The sequence below is a fragment of the Rhipicephalus microplus genome, chromosome X (assembly GCF_043290135.1).
Source record: "Rhipicephalus microplus isolate Deutch F79 chromosome X, USDA_Rmic, whole genome shotgun sequence".
Lineage (NCBI taxonomy): Eukaryota > Metazoa > Arthropoda > Arachnida > Ixodida > Ixodidae > Rhipicephalus > Rhipicephalus microplus.
Window position 1 is genome coordinate 33,982,908 of NC_134710.1, and position 25,478 is coordinate 34,008,385.

General features: G+C 44.3%; 1 pseudogene; it reads right to left on the reverse strand.

Moving 5' to 3' along the window:
• LOC119175489 (uncharacterized) lies at positions 1-25,478 on the reverse strand (annotated as a pseudogene).

A 25,478-nucleotide genomic window follows, 5' to 3' on the forward strand; every position in this document is an offset into this window, starting at 1 on the left:
TTCGATGATGATGACGATCAAAACTTTATTACTCCCAAAAGATGGGACCGGCCGAGAGATCGGTTACGCTGCTTAGAGGAGGTCAGCGGGGATCCCTTGGGACACCGTGGTCTCCAATGCGCATGAGATTACCAGGCGTTGCTGTGCCGAGTCAGTGATATGCAGAAGAGACTCCCATGTATCTTCTGTGTGAAAAGCGTCAGCGTACTGTGGGCACGTTAATGTCATGTGTATGAGGTTGGCCGATGGTGAACAGTATTTACAGTGTGGTGTCACGAGGTGTGGGTATACCTTGCTATAAAGCCAGAGGTTGGGAAAGACACCTGTCTGAAGCTTGCGCCACTGGACGGCATCACGTCGAGGGAGGTTTTGATGAGCTGAAGGATAGCAGAGACTGCCTACTCGGTAGTGCTGTAGAACGTCTGTGTAAGTGACCAAAGGAGTTAATTCTTCGCAGGCCTGGGAGGGCGAAGAATGAGAAGAGTAAGGTGTAAGGAACTCCGCCCGGCCGTTGAGATCTCGGGCGAGAGTGTGTGCCTGCGCATTTCTACTGAGGAATTCATGAGCTGGGGCCCAGATAAAAAAACGAGGTAAGACAGGCGTGGTGTGATGCTTTATGATTGAGTATGCCTGTGCAGAGATACGACCCGCGTCAAAATTTCGGATGGCGAGTAGAGAATCACTTACGATCACCTTGGTTATTGGGTCGGTCATTGCCAAAGCGATGGGAACCTCTTCGGCAACTGTTATATCGGTAGAGTGAATTACACTACATGCCGTGCTCCACCCACGATGTGGGGCCAGGGTGACAGCCACCATTGGTGATCGCTGTGGGTGTCGAGAAGCGTCTGTGTACGTGACATCGGAACGATTTGAGAGACGTTTCTGTAGTTGGCGCGCTAGGTCAGCCCTACGATCCGCATGATGTTCAGGGTGCATGTGCTTGGGGATCGGAGAAATACGAAGACTGAGTCGTTGATCTGTCGGTACATCTTGGTAAGTGGTGGCCGCCCGCGTGGGGATGAGTCCAATTTGGTGCAGTACAGCACGTCTCGCATGCGTGAGTGAGAGCCGCTGATACTGGGCCGTAAGGGTATGCTTCTATAAGCTCATTGACCGTGTTCAACACCCCAAAGGCCATACGTTTGGAGGTAGAAGTGAAAATTGGGAGTTCTAAGGTGGTCTTGTATGCCTTGCGAAGCGAAGTATTGAGGCGATCGAGATGAGTGCGCGTAAGGCGGAGGTAGGGAGTCACGTATGTGATGCGTGTGCAGACAAATGCCTGGACCAGACGAAGAAGGTTGGATTCGCGCATGCCTGCATGCTTGTTGGCAACGCGCTTGAGAGGGCGACTAATTTGGTTGGCAAATTCGTCGATTCGCTGAAGAGTGGTAGAGTTGCCATCATTGGCCTGTAGGTGCAATCTTAAGATGTGGTTGTGATCTCTTTGGGGAATTTGCATCCCCTGCTCTTGGAGATTGAAAGAGAGCTGTTTGTATTTGCGTCCCTGCGATCTGATAACAATGTATTCGAATTTGGTCACCGAGCAGGACAGGCCTACCGTAGAGAGATAGCTGCCCACGATGTCGATTGCTGTTTGTAGAGTTTCTTCTATTTGGCCATCACTACCTCTTGTGCCCCACAGGATGAGGTCATCTGCACAGAGTGTGTGATGCAGATTTGGGATGTTAGTCAGAAGTTTGGGAAGTCCTGATGTGTTCGAGCTACTCTAGTAGTCAATACTTCATGATCAACTGCTACTTGCGCAACAATTTCTTGCACAAAATATACGAAACGAAACAGAGACACGCACAGGCGCAAAGATATATAAATATATATATATATATGTCACTCCTACTTCTAAATTCACATATAAACCCAAAAAAGTGGATGGAGGGAAGGCCGCTGTGGTAGCTCAGTGATTAGAGCATCGAACGCGTTATTCGAAGGTCGTAGGTTCGATTCCTACTCACGGCTGGTTATTTTTTCATCCACTTTTCTTTCTTCTTATTTACATTCCATTGGTTCTAATAACTTCCCCTGTACATTCCTTGGCATTACTGTCTGTTATGAAATAGAAGGAAAAAACTTTATTTCAGTCCTGCAGGACGCGCTTAGCGCGTAGTGGGCGTCTCCCACGTAGGGACCGAGATCTCATTAATATTGTGTTAAAACACGGAAAAACGAGCCCTTAAGTATACACTTCTTTCCCTTATTTTCATTAAACGAGGGTCTTGTTCTGGCAGACTTCGTGTCATTAGGTTGTATACGAGGGAATATTATTCAGCTGCCCGCTAATAATCAGTTCACGTGCTACGTGACGCCAAACATGCGCATAAAAGAGTGTTTTCACACTCGTCGCTTGGCTTATAGATGGCGCTGACTGTCACTCCTACTTCTAAATTCACATATATACCCAAAAAAGTGGATGGAGGCAAGGCCGCTGTGGTAGCTTAGTGGTTAGAGCATCGAACGCGTTATTCGAAGGTCGTAGGTTCGATTCCTGCTCACGGCTGGTTATTTCTTCATCCACTTTTCTTTCTTCTTATTTACATTCCATTGGTTCCAGTAACTTCCCCTGTACATTCCTTGGCATCACTGTCTGTTAGATCTCATTACTATTGTGTTAAAACACGAAAAAACGGGCCCTTAGGTATACACTTCTCTACCTTATATATATATATATATATATATATATATATATATATATATATATATATATATATATATATCCTGATGAAGGCCAGACTATAGGCCGAAACGTTGAAATAAACCACGTTGCGACCACTCACGGAGGATCTACTGGAATATATATATATATAAATATATATATACATATATATATATCTGTGTGTTTGTGTGTGTGACAGAATTCACTCAGACCAATGGCTCAGGTGCGCACTGTACAAAACCGTTGTACTAGCGGAGCACTGCTGCCACTGTTGCTTTCCATGACGCGAATCAGCGCTCGTGCGAGTTTGTGGAGCCATTCCACATAGAACTTATTGATAGCAATTGCGTGAGCATGATTTCAGTATTGTTGACAAATAAGAAAATCGCCTTCTTGTAAGGGTCACTACATCTGGGAGACTAATTAGTAGCGCCCTAGCACCCTAGCAGATTGCGCACCTCTGTGATTGTACTTTTTAGTTCTGTAACTTTGTTATATATATATATATATATATATATATATATATATATATATATATATATATATATATATATATATAGGTAGCTAAATAACTACATAGCTTATAAATTTCATTGGAAGTTTGCACCTGTCCTAGTCTGTTTCGTTTTTTCTCCGATAAAATATAAAATATCGCGCAAAAAGTAGTTGATCTTCCATAGGAACGCCATACCAACACGAATCTGGTGAATCATCTCTGAGTTATGTCGCTTAACTTTCAAAGACATTCAACACCTCAATTCCGGGCCCTACTGGTTAATCGCTGGTGGTGTCACTCGGGTTTGGCCCAATGCTCAAGGGTGAAGTTGTGCATTACGTGCCGACACAGGACGTTTGTGTCTGGCCGTCAAAACGCAATGGGCACGTCTGGAGCACTGTTTAAGTCTCTTGCAGCTTCAGCGTCTGCTCCATCGTTTTCAGGCAGAATTTTTCGTCGACACATTTGCAGTGTAACATGCAGTCTAACATGCACCACCAGAGAGCGAGTATTTAGTATTGCGGCTTTTACGACGGAAGGAACCATTCATCGTGTGAGGTGACGCCTCTGATTGTTCTTTTGTCGTTCTACGTTGTAATGTCTTTACGGAAATAATTTTCAGAATCCCCTCAGCAGCGAAAAATTTCGGTGACCCTTTTGCAAGCAGAAATGCACCAATGTAATTTAGCAAGAGACCCTCGCCGTGCTGTGGGACGTGCTCGATAGCACGGCGCTGCGGCGGGTTGGCACCTTATATGAGAGAAGGAAGCAGCTGTGCATGGCAGCTCACAGGAAGCAACCAGCCGTGCAGCGCTCATCAGGATGAATTGTGTGCAGGTGACGTTTCATGCAGCCACAGACCAGCATCTAATGAAGCCATTGTTCACGAAGCCTGGCGAGAAGGCGCGCTTTGTCTCTATACCATGCTTCAAAAATTGGTCTGTTGTTCTTGCCTCCGCCGTAGAAAGAGAAAATTTTGTGTCATACTTGAAAATAGCGCTAGGGTAAAAGTAGGTACCGGTATACTCGCTATATAGGCGTAGCCCGACAACAACGTTCGACGTTCACAACGTTCCGAGCCGCCCGTTTTCAAGAGTGCCCTTGATGCGTCAACTTCTGACACTACCACCGGCGTCCAACGTTGCACCATTGCAGGTGCTTTCCCCTTTATTGTTTTCTTTATTGACGCCGAAGCGTTCATAAAGCTAGTCATCGAACTTACGGAAGGTAGATGGTTGTGCACCCAACACCTGTTTTGCATTTCTGGTGTTTACCTGTGCGAAAAAGCAAGAAAGAGAAAATTATGCACGTTCTACAGTCTTAACAGATTGGTATTATCGTTCAGGAAAAAAACACAACGAGTGCCTTATATCCCGAAGTCGGCCGAGAGAGGTTTATGCACTTAATCATCGCATTCGGTGATGATGGATGTTTGGCGATTGACGAGGCGATTCTCTCAAGCGCAGTGTTGCTACACAAAAAAAAGTTTTTGAGCATGTTAGGAGACTTCTATTCTTGCTAGAAGAACAGTGTCAAGTGCGATTGCTCAAACTAGGCCCAACTTACGAAATATTGATCAGTTACGGTAACATGCGATATTGATAATTATTATTGCCACGTCACAATGGTAGAAGGTGTATGTTCTCGTATCTACGGAGATATATTCATGGCGACCACTGAATGAACTGAAAATGAGTGAACTGTTGCTCTTTCTATTTTTTGTGGGCCGTTTTTTTTAATAAATCTATGTAAGGAGAGGTAGGTGCCAATGTGTGGCGCCGGCTACTCTTCTTCTCTTGCACAGAAGTCAGCATCGCATATTAGCCAACAAACACAAGGCTATACATAGGTACACATAGCACACACTTATGCAAAGAGTCCAAGTTTTTCAATACTGAAATGCCTCCACACCACACATAATTTGCAAAAACTCAAGTAATCACGCAAACAGAATTTCATATGACCAAGTGCGCTCCTATATAGCGACATTTTCTGGCTATATTGGTTCCGCGTAACATATTTGGGACATCCAGAAATACTGCTGGAATTAGGGATGTTTCTATACCTGGCGGCTGTCAAAAATATTTCCACTGAAGCCTGTTCTTTATAAGAAGGTTTCACCCTATACTGCCATATGGGTAATGATTATAAACAGATACCGCCATTTTTGAAAACATACACAAAACGCGCACGCGTGTAATAGTGTTCCTTTACATAGCACAAAAGCTGCGGGATAACGCAAAAAACAAGTGTCATGTGTTTGTTCTTCTATCACGCCTGCTTTCTTTTAGGTGTAGTCCGTGGCAAGCACATGCTCTTAAATCTGTTTCTGCGAGGGACAATGTCCAGGAGCATTTTTTTCCTGTGCGGCAAGCATAAATAGAAATTGTGTGGGCAATATCATCAAGAAACACTTACAAGTAGACTGCCTTGGTGAACTGGACTGCTGCCATTTGTATTGTTTCTTTTGCTTTTCGCGAATGAATTCTACCAATGGACGTATTGCACCCAATCGCTTCTGCGTGTACTCTGCTGTCACTCCGTACATCGAGTCACTGGCATTTTTTTTTCATTTTTACAACGCAACTGTGGATTCTCGGGACCATGATAGTGTTTTCGCCGAACCGCTGTCGGAAGTAAACAAAACAGCCATAATCAAAACTGTTTCTCGTACGCTGTCGCTTTACCTCAAAGACTGAAATTCTTCATTCCTGCGTAAAGACGGATGTTATGATACAGTGTTAATCAATGAACCAATAATCATTTCCTTAAAAAGCCAGACTGCAGTGTCTAATGACGGCACTTTCAGCTTCATTGTTCTTGTTTTATTGCATAAGTTTATACCAGTGATTGCCTCATATTTGAGTGTCGGGGTAAGACGGTAAGTTGGGCCAGTTGGTTAGGATCCATCGTGAATTTACTTACAGCGCAACACCAGAAAAAATACAGGACAGGGAAGGAGCAAAAAGACAGCGCCGTCTTTTTCTTTCTCTTTTTGCTCCTTCCCTGTCCTGTATTTTTTCTGGTGTTGCACTGTAAGTACGTTTGAGTGTCAGCACGTTGATTTAAGGTCCCAAAATCACCATACGATTATGAGAGACGTCGTACTGAAGGGCTCCGGAAACTTTGATTACCTGGGGTTCCTTAACGCGCACCCAAATCTGAGCACACGGGTCTACGGCATTTTGGCTCCATTTTAAATGCAGCAGCCACAGCCGGGATTCGATCCCGCGACCTGTGGGTCAGCAGCCAAGTACTTTCGTCACTATACCACCACGGCGGGGCTCATATTTGAGTGTGATTTTGTCTAAATAAAAAGAACAATCGTCATCATGTCTCTTAAACATTATATTCACATTCAGGTGATTCTAAATGGAGGTGTGCGAGTATTCAAAATTTTTCAATATCAAATCGAATAGCGTTCTATTTGATTCGGTGCTAGAACCAAACAGTGTATATTAGAATTACCAAACATTTTGATGGTGTTCGAATAATAAGCCCCCATGAAAAAGCCTCAAAATAATTCACGAAACTTTAGAAGCGGCAACTTTTCTTGCTTTATTCGGGGAATCACCAAGATGCATGCAGCCTACTATTTTACAGTAAAATGAACGCTACACTGATCATACGATGAAGCTGTTTTTCTGAAGACGTCAGTGTTTTCAAAGTGACAGGATGGTCAGCTCACTGCAATAATTATATCTGCGGTTTAACATCCCAAAACCACGATATGATTTTGAGAGATGGTGTAGTGGAGGACTTAGGGAATTTTGAATCCCTGGGGTTCTCTAGCATGGACCTAAATTTAAATAAACAGGCCTTAAACAATTTCGCCTCTATTGAAAATGCAGCCGCCACCACCAGAATTCCATAACGCGACTAGAGAGTTAGCATTAGACCACCCCAGCGAGGCAGTTATACCACTATCTTCATTATGGCATCACGACATTTATGGTGGCGTTGTTGTTCAATATTTTAAAGCAATAATTGCGTAACAGCTGTGGACTAAGTGCCACCTTGATTGGTGTACTCACTGCTGCAAACTGTAACCTGGAGTTAAAATTTTTTGCTGAGACTCTACTTGTGGCTGTATGCGAGCGTGCTTCGATTTACACAATTAGGGCATTTATTTTTTGTCAATTAAGTGTAATCATAATGATCCTTGGTAATAGCTTGTGAATATTTGTTTTAAATATTATGCGGTGAAATTGAAGGCCTGTTTCCGAAATGGTTGCGTTACCATTGTAGTACTACTAATTGTTTCATTAATTCCTATTCGAAAAGAAGGTCCCGAAGGCCTCTGTGTCGTCGTTCTGTTCTGGCGCTATAACTATCGTCATGTCATACCAACTAGCCCAAGCTGCCACACTCGTAAGTGGAACCACGGGCAGTCAGCGAGCGGTAACAGCGCACAGGAGACAGACGGATTGTTGCTCCGTCGTCAAGAAGTTGACGTGTTACGGGTAATCCGTTCTACGGCCACCAAAGCTCAGTACGTGCAGCTCTAACGCTAGATAATTGTGCGCCACGGAGCTTGCCCAAACCTCTATGACTTTTTCTAGTTCTGTTTTATTTACATTTTGTTTGTTATGTTATTTGAGGCGAGGGTATGAGCCTTCGCACATGCACGAAGGCTGCGCCCTTGTGGCGGGCTTTTCATCGACCAAGTGCACTGTCCTATCAGTGGACAAGCAGGCGACGACTCGACAAAAACTGTGTAAGGGTGGAACACCTAGAGGAAAAGAAGAGGCCCCGAAGTTACGCCAAGTGTTCTGAACCGGTCTTGAGGTGGTAAGCACCATCGGCTCGACCGAATAGGTCGCCCGGTAGAAGTCGGTTCATTTCTAAAGTGTTTTTCGTTTCTTCTTTTGTAATTTTGATGTCTATACAAGTGTAACTTTTGTGCAGTCTGTAAATACAAGTTTTTCTCGGTCTACTAGAACTTCTCCAACGTTTCTGCCTCACCTTCAAGCGACCAGCAAGTCAATCGCCGCTATTGGAATAGCGGCAGCACGTTTCGTCTCCCACTTTGCTATACTACCTCGGGTGGTGCGTCTCGGGCACGGAGAGGTGAGAGTTGGTTTCTACAACGTCGCAAAAAACTTGGATTTTACTGACGGCATGCAAGGACTTCAGAAAAGCGCTATCGCCTCTGCTTATTCGGGGTGACTATGAACTGAATCGCTTATCGCATTTTGCAAACATATTGTCACCCTCTGTGACGTCATATGTGTTTAGCAAGCTGCACATGACTGCACCAAGAAAGGGGCTACAAAATAAAGCATGGTGAGAGTTCTTTTCGATGGAGGTGAAAATGCTGTAGTCCTGTGTGCTCAGATTTGGGTGCACGTTAAAGAACCCCAGGTGGTCGAAATTTCCGGAGCCCTCTGGTACGGCGTCTCTCATAATTACATGGTGGTTTTGGGATGTCAAACCCCACGTATCAATCAATGGTTTGACTTCCTGTGGGTGACCGATCCATTGCATGAACACTACCATGCTGTCAGCATAACGCAACTGACGCACGCATGGGAAAAACAAGAAACTGTTATATTCTTAGCACGGTTCGGCAGCATGTGAGGTACATTCTGAGAACTATTATTTACTCGAAAAAAAAAGCCATTTTTGCGCAGGACACGTCAAACTATCAGAGCAAAATCTGGTGAAGGAGCACTCCTAAAGCCTTTTGTAAACTCCCTCTGTTTATATCAGGAAAGCCATTGCTGCCTTAGATACAAAATAAGTCACAGCAGAAACAATGTAGTGATGCCATGCACAGTAAATGCGCTTAGCATTGTCTAAGCTACTTAACAGTTCCTTAAGTACTAGTCCTAGTAGTTGATCCACTCACTAGCTCGAATGCTATTTCTAAGAAAGCGATCAGCGTTTTGGAAAACACACCAAGCGTCTGACCATTCGTGGCGGCACGCAAAACACTGCTAAAAGGAGTTCTATTAGTCGCATGTTACAGCGCTTTTATAATTACACTATTTGCGTGGAAGGGTGCAATGAACTGATACCATTATAATTAATGCATAAAGATCTTTAAGAAGCAACAACTTACCCTAAAAGCCACATGAGAACTTTCGCAAGAGACGCCACGATATCTAAATTCAAAGAGCTGACCATGTGCGAAACGCCGTATGTGGGGGACAGACCTCAGTGACAAATTGACAGCAGTTGGCGGCAGGGGTCAGGAAGAATTTTTAGTCTCACAGAAGTTTACATTTCACCCACCGGCAACCTGCGCGGTGCTTGCAGTGTTGTGGGCACGGGAATGTCGACATCAGGCGAGTGACTGCCGCGTCAAGGCAGGGCGTAGCCACGTATTATGCTTTATGTACGCACGTTCGTATACGAGTTTGAATGCTTGCGAGTATATATACAAATGCAAAACTGAAAAAAAATTCAGGGGTTAGGTGTAGGAGTGAAAGGGGGGGGGGGAGGTGTGCAACTTATCGAACCGTCACCCACACTCAGCTGCCAACGCAAATTCTCAGCGGCAAACATAGCCATGTGCAACACTGGGCCACGCATTTTCGCGGAGTTCCCCAACATTGTAGAGATAATATCGTTCTATACCGACAAATGACAACTTGTAGACTTGACTGTGACTGCACAACGAATTGCGAAGACACAGTGGCGCCACTGTTTCGCCAATTCAGCGCACCACGTGTGCGTATCGAAGATAGAGAGTTGTATGAAATCCCCGAGAAAGTATATCGTTTTCCCGCAGGCAGCAGTACGGGGCTAGCTGTCATACCCGAAGTGAAACGCTTCCACGGAAATGGAGGCATAGCCGCGCAAACTGGCGTTCCGGAAATGGGCCTCGGTGATGCAACTGGTGTTCCCCGCACGTAAACGAACGTCTTAGGAAGGCGCACATGAGTAGCGTCATAGCCGGCGCAGCAACGCTGATCAATTTTTCCGAGTGGCATCTTCCCCTCACACTTCATTTTTCTTCTCCCGCAGCGATCCTGGCGATCCATTTTGCGGCCGCTGTCACGACGTGTCTCGACACTGCGGCCCCCTTTTGACGCCGATTTGGAGGCCGCCGCTTCCGCCGACGTGCACCTGTGAAAACGCGTCCCAGCCCTGACCCAGTGGCCGCCCTGTGTGGCCTCAGGGGAGACGCCCAGCGGTCGGCGCTCCATCAGGCGACGTGCTCGACCGTCCGCAACTCGCGCACTCTGACATGCCGCGCGTTTTGCACCGCCGCTGCGCTCCTGACTGACGGCATAAGCGCGTTGCGAAAGTTGCAAAGCTAACGGCACAGCCTGTTTTTTTTTCTTTCCTTTTGCAGTGCCAGCACGTAGGACGCGCGAAGCCTTGCAAGGTGCGTGAGGAGGGGAAACGAAAGCTGATGGCATATCTGCACGTCTTTCGTTATGCATGCTTGGCTCTGACGTAGGAAAATTGCGTGAAGGCGGAACCTTGAGATGTTTAACTCACTGTACGAAAAAATGAAACAAGGTCAGGAAGCGTTAGCTTTGGACCACAAAACTTTGAGAAAAGAAAACGAGGACCTAGCGAGAAGAATTGCTGATTCGGAGCAATACTCTCGTTTCAACAACATTGAAATCAAGGGTATATATACCCTGCACGCAAAGGGAGGACTGTAAAGCCATCTTGCAAAAGCTTGGGGACAAGATAGTGTGTCCAGCGACTTCTACAGACATTGACGTCATTCACCATTTACCCGCCAACAAGGACGAAAACATAATAGCCCGATTTTGCGTGAAAACAAAGAAAGCTGACTTTATCAGCCAAGCTAGGAAAGCTAGGTTAACTACGGCAGACCTTGACCTCCCACAGACCCTGGCCATTCCAATCTATATCAATGAACACTTGACGCCTGAAAACAAGCGCCTTCTTGCGCGGGCATTAGCTCTGAAAAAAGAAAAAAAAGTGGAAGTTTCTTTGGACTGATGGTTGTCGTATCAAGGCGAGGGAAACGGAGCACAGCCGTGTGTGTATCATTGGAAGCACAGGGGACCTGTCCAAAGTTTGCTAATGGGACCTAACGAAGTTTGACTTGGCTTGATAATGGGTTACGTGCCTTCCGGAATAAAACATTTAGTCTCAGCTAAAAAACCAAAATTTACGTTTTTTCATCAGAATATTCGTTCACTGCCAAACAAAATAGACAATTTCAGCTTGCTACTCGACACTTTCGGAACATCGTTTTCAGTAATATAGTTAATTGAAACTTGGTTAACGCCCACATCGGGCATGTTTCAGCTTCCTGGCTATCAATCGTTCCTCCGAAATTGTCGTCATAAGCGAGGGGGTGGTATCGCACTCTTTCTGAAGGAAAATATCTTGGCTGAGCTCATGGTGGAATTTACTGATGTAACCCCTGATTATGAGGTGTTAACAGTGCAGAGCCGTAACAACATGTTCTCCGTTATGTACAGACCTCCATCTGGTGTTAAAACAAGAATTTTTGCATTCCTTGAAAAGCTTTTCAGCTATTCATTAGAAGAGAAAATCAACCTGGTCTTAGGTGGTGACGTCAATATAAACATGCTTTGATCGTCCCTGTTACAAAAAGATTTGATTTCCATTCACTCATCACAACTTACGGTTTGTCAAACACGATATCTTCTGCAACACGTGACAATCAACGGCGCATCCCTGTTAGATGTATTCATCTCAAACATTAACATCGACTTGTTAGAGACCAATGTTCTGTACACTGACATTAGTTATCACCTAGGTATTATATTACTGGTAAATCGAATGCACTTCATTGCTAGTAAAACTACAAAGCTAGTTCTTATTCAATCTATTACCTCTTTAAATCTTGAAGAATTTCGCAAAGTTATTGCCCAAGAGGCATGGCATAGCATTTACAAATCGAAAGATAGTGACGCTGCATACAATGCTTTTATTAGCATTTTCCAAACACTTTACCATGATCATTTCCCCGAGAAAAAAGTGGCACGGGCATCCAGGGCACGCAAACCTTGGCTAACGCCTGAGCTTCTTCATATGATTAAACGCAAACATGCCCTGTATGCTCAATTTGTGAAGTCTAGAGATCCAGCCCTCCTAAGCGAATTTAAAAAATATCGAAATAGTCTAACAATCAGCTTAGGTCTGCAAAGAATGCTTATTTCGTAGCAATGTTTAGTGACCCAGTCAATCAAAAAAGTGATGTGGTCTGGCGCAAACTGAATGCTTTGTCAAAGCCTACTTCACTTTCAGTACTTTCGGACGTATTGAGTCACAATGGCCAAAAACTTTCGGGAAATGCGATACCGCGAATGCGTTTAATAAGTTGTTTTCATTGAAACCTCAGGTAAATAATGTTGATGGCCTCAATAGCTATGCTCAGTTCCTGCCTGTAAACGCGTTTAGCAACACTCTATTTCTTGCCCCAACTACACCACTGGAAATTTTTTTTTGCTTCAGTACTATTAGTAACAGCCGCTCCTTGGACGCCGATGGTATCAAGATTCGCCCCATAAAGCTTGTGCTTGACATCATATGCCCTGTTATTACCTATATTTATAATTAAATGTTATCTACAGGTGTATTTCCAAAACAAATGCAGATTTCACGCGTTGTTCCTGTTTACAAGCATGGTACTAAAGAGAACATTAACAATTATCGACCTATTTCAATAATCCCAGCGTTTTCAAAAGCAATGGAAAAATTAAAGCATATCAGATTGGTATCATTTTTCAATCACCACAATTTGCTTCAGGATTTTCAACATGGGTTCAGGAAGCATCTCTCTACTGAAAGAGCCCTCTTGACTCATAAAGAAATAATCATAGATGCATTTAGTCGTAAAAAAATGGCATTAGGCATATACGTCGATTTTTCTAAGGCATTTGACCTAATCAATCATTCCATCCTTCTCAGCAAATTAGAAAATTATGATGTGCGTGGGACAGCACATGCTCTTTTAAAATCCTAACTTTCAGACAGGACACAATTCGTAGATGCCAACAATGAAATATCTGCAAGGAAGCCGGTCGTATCGGCAAGGAAGCCACAAGGAAGTATTTGAGGGCCACTTTTATTTTTTATTTATATTAATGACATTGTACACTGCACAAACAACGCAACATTTCTCTCTTACGCCGATCACACAACAGTTTTCATTACAGGGAGCATGGAAACAGAGATATAAGAAATGGCTAATGAAACACTGTCTGCTATAGATACCTGGGCTTCAGTGAATTTACTAAAACTAAACCCTTCAAAAACACAAGTCACCTTATATACGCCTAAAGGAAAAGCCTTGATAAATGAGATGAGCTTAATTCTGGGCTCTCAGCAGTTAGACATGGTTGATTCTGTTAGTATTCTTGGTGTATATTTTTCACGACACCTTACGTGGAATGTACATGTTGATATTCTATACTCTAAGATGTCATCGGCCATTGGTGTCCTTGCACGTATGCGATCTCTTCTTCCCACTAAGGTGAAAATTATGATATACAATGCACTGGTATTATCTTTGTTACAGTACTGTAGCTTAGTGTGGTGCACAACCGGTGTGACGAATTTGCGCAAGTTGCACTTACTACAGAAAAGGGCCGTACGACATACTGCGGCTGAACACTATCTGTCCTCTACAAAACTTCTTTTTATAAAGTATGATATTCTTCCAGTTTTCTTTTTGTACAATTACAGGCTGATGTTATGCTGTAAAAAGTTTGTCAAACATGGTACAAATACCACAATAAATTTTGCTAAACTTAGCGTGAACACAAGTGTTTGACTGACCAGGCACAAAGAAGTTTGGACTGTACCCACTCCAAGAACTTTTTATGACAAACAATCATTGTCCTACAGACTACCTTTTGTGTTAAACTTTTTAAACCGCGAAGATTTCGATCCTTCCTCTAAACAGAACTGTCAGATTAAACACTTCGCCCAACTGATACATTATCCTCAATGATACATCTCTCAGAATTTATGCCCATTTCTTTCCTTTTTATTATTGCTTTTCATGTTCATGCCACTTCATGACCATAAAATTGAACTACTTTCTTTTTATCTTAGCACTGTTTTCATAAACTTTTTGTATTTTTTGTGATGTTATTATACCTATATGTTTATTTACTATTTGTTGTGCATGATTGACTGCCATTCCTGCTGCTTGGTCAACTTGTGAACGGGGTCAGGACCTCGTCAAGCTCATGAGCTTTTAGTCCTGTACTCCACCTTATCTAAAGGAAATAAAATGATTGATTGATTGATTGATTGATTGATTGATAGAGAAATACACTATATAAAGATTGGACACTGGAGCCTTTTCACGGCCAAGCAAGAAAGGATCTGACCAACCGCTAGATGGCGTTCCTCTGCTCGCTTCTACTCCTTTGTTAACATATTTATTAGCCGCCTCAAAAGGATGATGAATACCCAAGTTTGGCATCAATTTTTTGCAAAAAAGAAATTTTACTTATTTGTGAATTTTTCCACATGCCCTCTACACAATGTACCACTAAGGACGTTTAATGCCTTAAAACAAGAATCAGTAAAGTCTGACTAGAAAGTGTTGTCTTTCTGCCTTTGTTTTGCACGGAGAGGCACATTCATGCGGTTTAGATGTACTGCACATGTATTCCTTTCGGGAAACATGGGTTGGTAGCCTAGTGGTAAATGCACTCGCTTTTGGAGCATGAAAGTAAGGGTTCGAATCCCGTTGTCGAAAAAAAAAACATTTTTATTATATTATTTCTGGAGACATTATCGGGTCTGACCAAACACTCGTGGCGCTGAAAGAAGCGCAGTAGCTGGGCCGCAAGGCCCTACTGGAGTGTCCGCTCTTTATGTAAGTATGTTTCTTTACGCTGGTAGTAGATAAAGGGGTGTTCATACCTGCAGCACTCTGCCCAGCATTGTGGTGGCGTGTTGAAAGAAAAAGAAGTTGAAGCCCGTAACAAACTATCAGTGCGCATAATTCGTGCCAATGATCTGGATAAGAGTCACTGATAATTCTAACCTCTGAAGGGCCTGTTGTTTAAACCATACTATTGCTCAAAGCAGTACACGATGAACACCGTTTATGGCAAGCCAAAGGAAGTTGACAGCCTACTAATAATTTAGAAAAGTTTGAGTTCTGTGCTTCTCAACGCGCAGAATGCATTGTACATGGATGACAGAAGTAATGTGCAAGAATGATTGGCTACAAATCTTACGCCTTGAACAGCTTTTCTCGATCAGAAAGTGGCGCGACGTTAACATAAAAAAAAATATACTAACTGGCCCTCTCGGAGGAGTAAGGCCTGGAGGTTGCAAGAACAATACTTTGGGCTGGTATGTAAGACGCCCAACTTCACTTGAGGCTCAAAAAAAAAAAGAAAGAAAGAAAGAAAGAAAGAAAGAAAGAAAGAAATTAAGAAACGTTCTCTTCGAGATCGGAAAGGCCTGTTTCCACACCGAGAGAAGACGACTAGAGATGTTGCAGATATATATTAGATTTACAAAAGAAAAAAAGAGGTTTCATGTGTAACAGCCATCTTCGCAGAAGCAGTCAGACTAGCGAAATAACATGTTTCAATAAGTCAATTGGCTCTGAAATTCTGACACTATCAGTGTTTTTACCACGTAAGAATTGAGTAGAGTTTACAGGTTATTCGTTTCCGGAAATGTTGTTGTTGTTTAGTCACTTTTTGTGACACAGTTGAACCGCGACACAAATAACAGGTTTATTAACTTGCGGTGGATTTAGAGCGTGCTTTCATGATTATGTACTGTATTCACAACCTCTGTAGAATGATAAATAGGTACTGTATTCCCAGAAGAATCTTTATTTTGAAGTAAGTTGGTGCACGACCTGTCTGGCCTTAATTATCGCATCATCGTTTTGTTTTCTGTTCCTTTTTTGTTTGCTCATACAGGGAGGTCAATTTTAAAAAGGCTTTGTTTTATACCCTATACACACGATTAATTAAGCTGTGTTCAGAGTGCTTGCGCTATGTATGAATCATCCGTAAAAGTGATAAGCATAAACGCAAGCAACGTAATGGGCTTTTTCAGACATTGTTGTATTTGGCGTAATGTACATAACACTTGATCCGTAAATGTCGGCCGGCCCACGACCTCTAAAAAAACTGCTCATGCTACCGTTACGTACGACCAATGGCGAGCAGCTTCGGGTTTTCGCTTTCCCTTCAGGGCTTCCAGCCTTCCTAGATACCACGTCTTCACGCACGTGCCGAAAGTCATGCACCAGCGTATCTGTGTAGTTGCTTTGCAGTGCTGAAACACTCGTAGAAGTGCAACAAATGCCCATACTGAACAACTAGTGTAGGAAAACGTACATTGTGGAGCGGTTGAAGAACGATGCAAGGCAGGAAGTTGGTGTTGTAAATTGGAATTTCCCGGCAGTACGATTATTGACAATGCATAAGCTGAAAATGCTTCAGGGAAAATAAGTGCAGCAGCGTATTGTGTCTGCCGGTACGCACGTATTAGATTCCTCAAGGCTCTGACATAATGTATCTAGATACCTTTATAGCCCATTTGTTGGTTGCGGCTAGATTTTTTTCAACCCATATAGCGATGTTCCAAGTAACTTCACAAAGGCAAAACACGCCTTCGTAGAAGCCACAGGGGCCACCTTGGCCCACTGTGGACAGATTAGAGGGCAGCTTCACGCGCATTAATGAGAGCGCACGTAACGTCTCCTAGCCTGCCCAGCCACGATAGAACACGAAAAGTTCGCTACCCTGCAAAAATTCTTGCTAGGATGTGACGCTTCACAGCGGTGTTTGATCCTTCAAAAGTGAACGTATCTTACCGAAGGGCTCAATGTGAACAAGCGTAGTCGCTATTTACACAAAAACAGGCGTTCTAGCAGTTTAGCGATACGACACTTGAGACCGATGCGACTGCAGTCTTAACGTAGCTTGAGAAGTAGGAATAGATAGAATGAAAAAAAAAAAGGCAGATCTCACGTACTGTGGGAATCGATGATATGCGGAGCACAAATGAGGAAGGTTATGTCACATTAAAATGAGCACAACGTTATAAGGCGCGCGTAAATTGTTCCGTACATGACTTCCATGTCATTATTATCATGTTTGGATGTCTCATTTACCTACGCCGTCTATTTACGTAACGTGATACAAAATTTAGAATCACAAGATGCGATTTGGAGAGCTAGTGAAACGGCCGCAAGCACGTTGTGAGCGCAGCATGTAATCATGTTTCACATGGCACGCATATGATGTATAGAGGCTTTAGACGTGGCATTTACCTTCGTCGTCTATTCACGTCACGTGATACTAAATTTGCTAAATATGAAGCTAGTGAAACGGCCATGAGCGCATTATGAGCGTGCCATGTAGTCAAGATAGATATGTGGAGTTTAACGTTCTAAAACCACCATATGATTATGAGAAACACCGTATTGCAGGGCTCCGGAAATTTCGACCACCTGGGGTTCTTTAACGTACACCCAAATCTGAGCTCACGGGCTTACAACATTTCCGCCTCCATCGGAAATGCAGCGATCGCAGCGGCATGTAGTCATGTTCTTACATGACGCGATTCTAATGATTATCATGTTATTGCACAAGTTATGTACGTTCGTCATCCATTCACATCTCGTAATACCGAATTTGGTATGTGTGAAGCTAGCGAAACGACCGCGAGCGCACCATGAGCGTGGCGTGTAATCATGACAAGTCATAACCTAAAAATCATACCATGTATGCCATGATTTCCAAGTTAGGGTCTGTCACTTATGTTAGCCATGCAGTCATATCATACCATACCAGTTTTGCGAAATGTCTTGGGAACAAAACTACCGCACGATCAGTAAGACTCAAATATAAATCATGACAATAATGACATACATGTCATGATTTTCATGTTATGACCAGTGATTTATACTCCTCATACTGTTATGTTCTGCCATACCTATAATGGTATCGATACCATTATCGAAACGGCCAGGAGAGCTAAATGTCGTAGATAGATAGATAGATAGATAGATAGATAGATAGATAGATAGATAGATAGATAGATAGATAGATAGATAGATAGATAGATAGATAGATAGATAGATAGATAGATAGATAGATAGATAGATAGATAGATAGATAGATAGATAGATAGATAGATAGATAGATAGATAGATAGATAGATAGATAGATAGATAGATAGATAGATAGATAGATAGATAGATAGATAGATAGATAGATAGATAGATAGATAGATAGATAGATAGATAGATAGATAGATAGATAGATAGATAGATAGATAGATAGATAGATAGATAGATATACGCTCAAAGTCACCGAAGCTCGCTAAGAAATGCTTCGTATTTGAAACCTTGTTGCTAATTTGTGGTTGTAAAACCGATGAGTACCGTAGTTGTACCGAGATCGCGCGGCATCTGCGAGAACACACTTATTATTGAATCTATTGATTCTTAAATTCAGTCTGCGTGCCACTTTCACGAGTACATAGTACCAAAATATGAATCAGCACATTAGTTGACCAAGATGTTACAGTGACCTAGAAAGAAGCAGCTGAAAAGTGACGTCGTGCCATTTCTCCGATGGCTGATGATACCTATTTGCTAGTTTTAGCTCCCGTCCTACATGTGACTGATGTGAAAAATTGCGTAGCATACAGGGCAGGACTGCATTAGGAGGAGAACGGGGAACGACGTGACATTGACATGTGAGGATTAACGTCCCAAAACCTCCATATGAATATGAGACGCTGTAGTGGAGGGCTCCGGTAATTTCGACCTCCTGGAGTTCTTTAACCTTTACCCAAATTTGAGCACACGGGCCTACAGCATTCTTGCCTCCATCAAAAATGCAGCAGTCGCAGCCGGGAATCGATCCCGCGACCTGCGGGTCAGCAGCCGAGTACCTTAGACTACCGCGGCTGATTGATTGATTTGATTGATTTGTGGGGTTTAACGTCCCAAAACCACCATTTGATTATGAGAGACGCCGTAGTGGAGGGCTCCGGAAATTTTGACCACCTGGGGTTCTTTAACGTGCACCCAAATCTGAGTACACGGGCCTACAACATTTCCGCCTCCATCGGAAATGCAGCCGCCGCAGCCGGGAATCGAACCCGCGACCTGCGGGTCAGCAGCCGAGTACCTTAGCCACTAGACCACCGCGGCGGGGCTACCGCGGCGGGGTGAGAACGAGGAAGGAAAGGATGAACGAGTGGCAAGACTGAACGAGACACACATCCCGTTTGCTACCCTACGCTGGGGAAGGGGATTAAGGGATGGAAGTACTGGAAGAAGTGATGAATATGCGAAAATTCGCTTGAGGGAGAACAGCACTGCTGCGCCCCACGCGCGTCGAGAGACGAAGGACGCGTATCTTGACAGTCTCAGATTAATAAATTTTTGATTTAGGACATTTGGACTAGCTATTCGTTTTATAAATTATTCTAAACGAATCACGTGAAGTCCGCTGCGCAGTGTGACAAGTTCTCTGTAGTCAGAGTTGTGCGGTAGGAGGTGTTCAGCTTCACAGTGGCAGCATATGCGGAACACGTCACAGCTTCCGTATGTTCACCCACACTTGCTGAGCAGTCAGTGTAAATCTGAAATTTGACCCGCACGTCGCGGGATTGAATCCCGGCTGCGGCGGCTGCATTTTGATAAAGGCGGAAATGTTATAGGCCCGTCTGCTCAGATTTGGGTGAACGGTAAAGAATCCCAGGTGGTAGAAAATTCCGGAGCCCTCCACTACGGCGTCTCTCATAATCATATGGTAGTTTTGGGACGTTAAACCCAACATATCAATCAAATCTGAAGTTTGTCCATGTGTATCTCGGGTAGCATGACCGCAGATAGCTTTTTGAGGCCCGAAAAAAGTGAATCGGTCGAGTTACTCATTTCTTAGTTCACCAAACGAAGCAAAGCGCGGAAAGCCTAGGCGACGTTATTCGTTGTCTGCGTAACCAACAGAGCAAGTTAGGATTAAATAGAGCGAAAAAGAGACTTCTGCAAAGTGTTTTTCACTATGAAAGTCAACTAACTGCTGTGTTGCCACCTGAAGTGCCTGCTCGCGTTTCTTGTGACAGCACAAAGCATGCATCTCGCGCACGGGCTCGAGAAAGTGGGTAGCCCTCCGAAGCTTCGGAGAATAAGGAGGACATTATTCGAAGGGATCAACTGATTGATATGTGGGGTTTAACGTCCCAAAATCACCATATGATTACGAGAGACGCCGTAGTAGAGGGCTCTAGAAATTTCGACCACCTGGGGTTCTTCAACGTGCACCCAAATCTGACCACACGGGCCTACAACATTTCCGCCTCCATTGTAAATGCAGCCGCCACAGCCTGGATTCAATCGCGCGACCTGTGGGTCAGCAGCCGAGTACCTTATCCACTAGACCACCACGGTGGGTCATTGGTCGATGGGACACAAGCTTGTTTGCAGCGCGCTTTCGCAGATTCCCCCGCCGCGCTTGTCTAGCGGTTAAGGTACTAGGCTGCTGACTCGCAGGTCACGAGATCGAATCCCGGCTGTGGCGACTGCATTTTCGAAGGAGGGCAAATGCTGTAGGCTCGTGTGCTCAGATTTAGGAGCGTGTTAAAGAACCCCAGGAGGTGGAAATTACCGGAGCCCTCCACTACGGCATCTGTCATAATCATGTGGTGGTTTTGGGACGTTAATCCTCACATATCTATCTATCTATTGCGGAATCTCTAAAGGCCCTTAAACAGCCTCCGAAAAATACGAAGAACGAGCGCGTTATTCACACCTGCTGTTTTCCATTCTTCATGCGCAATTCGTGACGCAGCTGCCTATGCACGCGATGCCATGAGAAAATAAGCTCGGGATTGGTTCATATACGGTGCATATCAGTTGTGAATTGCCTCTTATTTTATTTTCCCACAGATTCGCACGTACATTTGACTCTTTCTTGCATTAGCCATAGTGAGCGAGATACTCAATTTTTCACGTTCTGTGTGTTTTTGATTGCGCAAACGGAGGTAAACAGCGTGTAGTCGAAAAGAGCGAAATCTCGATAGGCTCAACGCTTGATGCTAATATCACAGACGTGTTCTCTGAATAAGTGGCAAGAAGTTGATATCATCTGTAGAAAGAGCGAGAAAACAAAAAAATTGTTCCGTCTTTTAACTCTGGATGGTTTAGGGGTCTTTCAAAGGCCCTTCATAATTCGGCACAACGTCTGCGTCGGCCAGCCGTGTCTGACGTTTGTGACTCTACATCCACCACATTACGTTGGCACGAAAACCGAGAGTTCTGTATACTCCCACTCACACTGTGCCACGCCACTTTGATGCATGCGGATTTACTCAATTAACAGCAAAAATAAAACACCTGAACAGCTGCGCTCAGTCTCTCATTAGGCAATATCGCAATGCTCCACCACGGCTCCCCTGACGTATTTTCCTCCCAGATATGACGTTTTAAAATGTATAATATCAGATTGCTAAGAAAATAACCGAGATTCCATTTCATTTATTTTACCCTCCGGGCACAAAAATGCATTAAACCGGGGGGAGGGGGATACAAAACCCAAAAATGCGAAAAACACAACATAGAAATGCCACATATAAATGAAAATACATGTTCAAACAAACTAAGCTACGACAGGCCGAAGACGTAATCGGTCGGTGGAGCTTTGTATGATGAAGTGCCCTCGATGCAGGCGATGGAGGGGGGAAGACGGTTCCACTTAGCACTCATTTTTGGTAAAGAAGAGTCTGAAAAAAAACATTATTGCGGCAAAAAGAAATGCAATTTTTGTGCTGATGATCAAGACTGGTAATGGAAACGTTCTGCCATGGGCCGTCAAATCAGCGACCTCTCGTTCCGCAGCCATCGGCGCGAACCACCACACCACTGTCGTATCCGCTCTAAGCCGAGCGGTACGATGCAATTGAAAGACACACGCCACTTTGAAGTCACTGCCTCAAAAGAACCCCGCGTTTATTCGACAGCCACTTTTTATCATTTTACACCAGTGACGTCATAAGCAGCACAGTGCTTGGCCTGAACAAAAATAATAACACTATATTCTTCCTTTTTTTGAGGAAGTATTGCAACACAATGGAAGCAAAAAAACAAAGCAGTATGAACTGCAACATAAAAGAACTGTATGCTGCAAGTTTCAAGTTTAGCTGTATCGCTCTAGTGGCCTTATTTCTCGACCATAGCGTTTCGCATGATGACCAGGTCTCCTGCTATCCAAGCAAGCCGTAGAATGTTCTGCCGAGGACTTGGGTTATTCGGATTGTCCTACAGCGTTCAGATTCGTGGGAAAGTCATAAGACGGGTCATGCGCACAGGTTCGCTCACTGTTTCGAACCACGGCCTTTCTATTTCTCTCTACCTCGGTCCCGTCGTCTGTCCGCACCCAAAACGACCGAGGCCGCTGGGCTGGACTGAGAACCGTTGCTGGGATTCCGCTGTATATTACCCGTACTTGAATTCCAGGGACAAGTTGTGGTAACGAAATTACAGCATGAAGACGGTCGTAGTTGAGTCTTTGCTTACTTCGAAATATCTTGTCGTTGTATCGGAGGCTGCTAAGACTGCTCACTTTTGATGGTACAAGTTTTTTCGGGTGTATGGGGAGCATAGAACGTAACCGCCTGCCCATCAGCAGCTGGGCTGGACTTGTACCCAAGGGACCAGGGGAGTCCCTGTATGCTAGAAAGGCCAGGTAATTGATTGATATGTGGGGTTTAACGTCCCAAAACCACTATATGATTATGAGAGACGCCGTAGTGGAGGGCTCCGGAAATTTAGACCACCTGGGGTTCTTTAACGTGCACCCAAATCTGAGCACACGGGCCTACAACATTTCCGCCTCCATCGGAAATGCAGCCGCCGCAGCCGGGATGAAAGGCCAGGTAAGGATCAGCAGATTTTTCCAACACCCATTTTACCGTATGCACTGTACGTTCGGCTTCTCCATTTGACTGCGGGTACCTGGGACTGTATGTGACGTGACGGAAGCCACAAATTTTGCCAAGAGCACGAATTCTGCAAATGCGAATTGAGGACCGTTGTCTGTTGATTGATTGATTTGTGGGGTTTAACGTCCCAAAACCACGATATGATTATGAGAGACGCCGTAGTGGAGGGCTCCGGAAATTTTGACCACTTGGGTTTTTTTTAACGTGCACCCAAATCTGAGTACACGGGCCTACAACATTTCCGCCTCCATCGGAAATGCAGCCGCCGCAGCCGGGATTTGAATCCGCGACCTGCGGGTCAGCAGCCGAGTACCTTAGCCACTTGACCACCGCGGCGGGGTGACCGTTGTCTGTTACGACCTGTTCTGGGATCCCATGCCTAGCAAACATACCCTTGATTTCAACAATAACCACCGCAGAGCTCGTGGAAAAGAACAGGGAGAGCTCTGGATATCTCAAAAAATTGTCTGTGATTGCAAGGTACGTTTTTAGCGGCAAATGGGAAAGATCAGCTCCAACCTTCTAACAAAGCAAGCTAGGATAATCGCATGGCATCATGGGCTCGACTTTTTAAACGCACAGTCTCGCACACTCTCGACAACTGTTAACCAAAGCAACCAGCTCGGTGCTGAAACCGGGCCACCATACAGATTCTCGGGCCCTTGCACAACATTTCACAATGCCCTGGTGACCCCCATGCAAAAAAAAGTACAGTTGGGTGCGATATGAAGGTAATCGCGCGAGCGTTGACCAAGAACGAGAACAGCGCCACGGCCCAGAATTCTTCTTTCGGGAGAGGGAAGCAGTAGGCAAGCTTCCCCCACTCTCTTTGCTGTTCCTGAAGCTGAGGTCACTCCCGCCAGACGAAGGTGTTTTTTTATTTCTTTTTTTTCGTTACTGGCTTCCGTTAATAGAAGGGGATGGTATTTCTTGCAACGCATTCTTCGCTATTATCAGTAATCGGACGGCATGAAGGCTGCATCTAGCGTGTGCATTAAGTCACTGCTGTCGTGGCAAACACTGCCCGTGATGACTACATAAGGTGCGGGCTCTCTTCAGTTTTAATTGTGCTTTTTGTTACGCAGAGTTGCTTATTTGACAAAAAATAGAAAGAAGGATTGCTTGAAACACGATTTATTTTGGTTCACGGTCGTCGAGAAGTTTGAGGGACTCAGAGCATCGCGATTTTCGGACGAGAGAGCATGACTTATCTTATATCATCATAACAAAGGAACATCTGAAAATGAGATGTTTTTTGCAGACACTACAGAAGTTAATATCCAATATTCTTTTCGGAGACAAAAAAACACGGGGGTCTCTCTAAACTCACTGTTACAGCACATTTAGTGCTTACAACTTAATGAATACTTTGATACGCCGCCCGAGCTCTCCTTCACGTCCTTTAGCCTTTTCGGGATAGAACCAAACACAGATTTCACCAAATCAGGGTCTTGTCTGAGAGCATTCTACTTCATCTCAACATATTTCCACAAAGTGTCTGCGTCATTGTTTGTCAAATTGGCGCGAGCCAATCGTGCCTTCATTAGTCCCCAAACATTCTCGATGATATTGAGGTCGGGACTTTTAGAAGGCCAGCAGAGCTGTGCAATGCCAGAAGCATTTAAATTTTCTTGCACTGTGGATGCATTGTGAACAGGGCAGCCATCGTGTTGGAAATAAAAGAATTCGTCAGGAAATGGTTCATCGATGGCGAAAGGTAGGAGAACATCGTCGAAGACCTCATTGTAGACTTTGGCCGTAAGTCTTCCGGGGATGCGGAAGAGCGGGCCCAGACCAGCATATGTTATTGCGCCCCAGACGTTGACCAATACACGACCGCTTGCACCAACACTGCGAATGTTTTCATGCTCGTACCTACAATAAAAGCGATAAATCCGTTTTCTACGCACATTCACAGCACGGTAACTATGTAAAAACCCTTTCGTCGAGCCACGAAAATGGCATAGTGGGTCAGAGAAAAACGTGAGTTACTGACAAGTCGTAATGGGGAAGTGGGCCGAACATGAATTGAGAGAGAAGGATAATCAATTGTAATAATGGTAGCAGATTGGATTGCAAGAAAAGGCAAGCACAGCTCGGCACGGCAAAAAATCAGTTCGACGGATGAGATTAAGAAGCTCGAGTGATTTACGGGACCATGGCTGGCAACAGAACCGGGTTATCTGGAGTAGTATGGGAGAGATCTTTGCTGCAGTTAGGTTAGTCAGGGTGATGCTGCTGCGGATTATGATGATTATGAGTGCGCTCCTAAACCTAAGAGTGGTGCCGAACCGCTCCGTCTGTGTGAAATGATACACAAGCAATATAAACCTCACCGGCTGCCACGGACTCTCCAAACACAAAGTCACTGGTTCCAGCAAGAGGTGAACGTCGATTCAT